This window comes from Gracilinanus agilis, chromosome 3 (genome assembly GCF_016433145.1).
Source record: "Gracilinanus agilis isolate LMUSP501 chromosome 3, AgileGrace, whole genome shotgun sequence".
NCBI lineage: Eukaryota > Metazoa > Chordata > Mammalia > Didelphimorphia > Didelphidae > Gracilinanus > Gracilinanus agilis.
In genome coordinates, this window is record NC_058132.1 from 106,075,873 (window position 1) to 106,078,482 (window position 2,610).

Genomic DNA, 2,610 nt, shown 5'->3' on the forward strand with positions numbered 1-2,610 from the left:
CGAGAGGAGCAGAGCCAGAAGAACATTGTACACAGAGACTGATATACTGTGGTAAAATTGAATGTAATGGACTTCTGTACCAGCAGCAATGCAATGTCCCAGGACAATTCTGAGGGATTTATGTAAAAGAACGCTACCCACATTCAGAGGAAGGACTGCAGGAGAGGAAACATAGAAGATAAACAATTGCTTGAACGCATGGGTTGAGGCGGACATGATTGGGGATATGGACTCGAAACTACCACACCAATGCAACTAACAACAATTTGGAAATAGGCCCTAAACAAGAACACATGTTAAAACCAGTGGAAATGTGCATAGGCCACAGGTGGGGGGAGACTGGGGGATGAAGGGGATAGTAGGGGCATGAAGCATATAAACATGTTAAAAATGAATATTAATATAAAAAAGAATATATTAAGGTTAAAAATTAAGAAAGAAAATTAGCTTTAATTTACTCTAACCATAATAGTTTTTTTAATTTTTTTTTTAATTTTAAACCCTTAACTTCTGTGTATTGGCTTATAGATGGAAGAGTGGTAAGGGTGGGCAATGGGGGTCAAGTGACTTGCTCAGGGTCACACAGCTGGGAAGTGTCTGAGGCTGGATTTGAAACTAGGACCTCCCGTCTCTAGGGCTGGCTCTCAATCCACTGAGCTAACCAGCTGCCCCCTCTAACCATAATATTTTACCAAAAATCTAAGTTTAAAAAGCACAAAGTTATCAAATCCCCCCTAAATGTCTTTTTCCATTACATTTCTTTTATATCTTTCTTCTTTGACTAATGTTGGGTTTCATCCTGTCGCTTGGACCAGGATTTTGTTACTCATGGATTTTCTATATAGTCTAATAGTGCTTAGACCTGGAGCCAACCAGAAAAACTTGGATAGGATAGAAACCCTCTATTTGGGTGTAAGACATGCTTTCACTCATGTAAGGCAACCAACCACAACAATCATATAACAAAGATTCTAAAAAAGGAGGGAAAAGAAACCAGTGGTGAGGAACCCTAGAAAGTATACTTTTGGGGGACAGGAATTAACTATCCAGGTTATTACTAGAATGTAGGTACCCTATAGAGATCTAAGAAATGTGTTGGAGCATCATTGGCCTATTGATAATAATAGTCCTCTGCTGACTTGCTGTGGGTCAGCTGCATGTTCATGGAGTGGCTTAGGAGATATTCTATATTGTGTGAGGTGGGGGTGGGGGGGTAGAGGGGATAATAAAACTCATAGAAGTCTGTGATTTCGTGGGATAGTCCTCATTAGAATTATTTCCAAAGGTAGCCCCCCAAGTCACTGGCAGAGTAAGAGTTTTGAAACATCTGGTGCTGATAGAAACCCTCACCTCCATTTTGTAACTGGTTGTTCCAAGTCTGATTGCTCCATATTGGAAGGTTTCCAGAAGGACTAAACTTATAATGCTGGTGAAATGGAGAGTAGAGGCTGACAACTGAGCCATTCTGAGCACTACTATTGCTATTCCTTGACCAGATAGTATCTTTCTACCATCCGTTTGACTTCATTCTCTGGTTCTGAAACCAGGACTTGATCTGTTTGTAAGTAAGTTTCAAACTCTCGGCCACATTTTGGATCTGCTGTGGACTTAGATATTTCTGCTCCACAAATCTGTTAAGTACATTTGGTTGAACCTAAGAATGCACTGTACTCATCTTAGATGTTTTGACCACATTCTGATCTTCTTTTTCCCTGGTGGATCTTGGATTTATTCTGGGAGCAAAGGTTATTTAAGTATGGCTAGTGGCAGAATCAGGGATATCTTGAATAAACATATCCATAGATGAAGGAGCAGCAGGAAAAATTGCCTTGCTTGACTGGAGCTTTTCTGGACTTTGCATTTGGCAATTAGAGTAAGGGTTTGGGAAAGTAAATGGCTCTGTCTGGGACTTGGAGATGTTGGGACTAGTAGGGGTGGCTGGCATTGCTTTCAGGCTGGCAGGACTGGCATTGCTGAGAGTGAGAGCAGGAGCTCATGTTTTAGGGAAGATGGTAGAAGGAATGTTTCCAACCTAGACAGACGGAAAGCCCTTTGTAATAATTAGTAATGTCCAGAAATAGAATAGACTTCCTCAGGAAGTCATGAATTCCTTTTCAATTGCAGTCTTCAAGTAGAGTATAGATAGTAATTGGAGTATGTAACCTATTTTATTTAAGAACCTTAATATTAATTCTTAGAAAACTCTACCTAAAAACCTTTGCTTTGTGTCACCCAGACAGTATCCCAAGCATTTTCCTGATCTGACTCATTCTCAAGAAAACTTCTCTTCCTTCTCAAATTACCACTACTATTCTTGGATCCTTGGGGCAATAACTTACCTAGTAAAGTTTTATGATCTCTCAACATCTTGTGTGATTTCATAGAATATTTCAATGGATTTGTCATCCCAGATGTGCCCAGTATAATCCATCGATCACTACCCATAATAATCAATATTCTGCCATGCATATTTACTACAGAGACCACCCAGAGTAATGGAAGGGGGAGGAGGAGGCCTTCCTTGATTTCTCTTAATGTATTAAGTGTACCAATAGATTAAATAAATTATCTATAAGCTATCCACAGTTCTTATTCTCTTTCTCTCTCCTT

At 39.7% G+C, this 2,610-nt stretch overlaps 1 pseudogene; it reads right to left on the reverse strand.

Moving 5' to 3' along the window:
- Positions 1 to 1,057: 1,057 nt before the first annotated feature.
- LOC123241230 lies at positions 1,058 to 1,997 on the reverse strand (annotated as a pseudogene).
- Between the last annotated feature and the right edge of the window lie 613 nt (positions 1,998 to 2,610).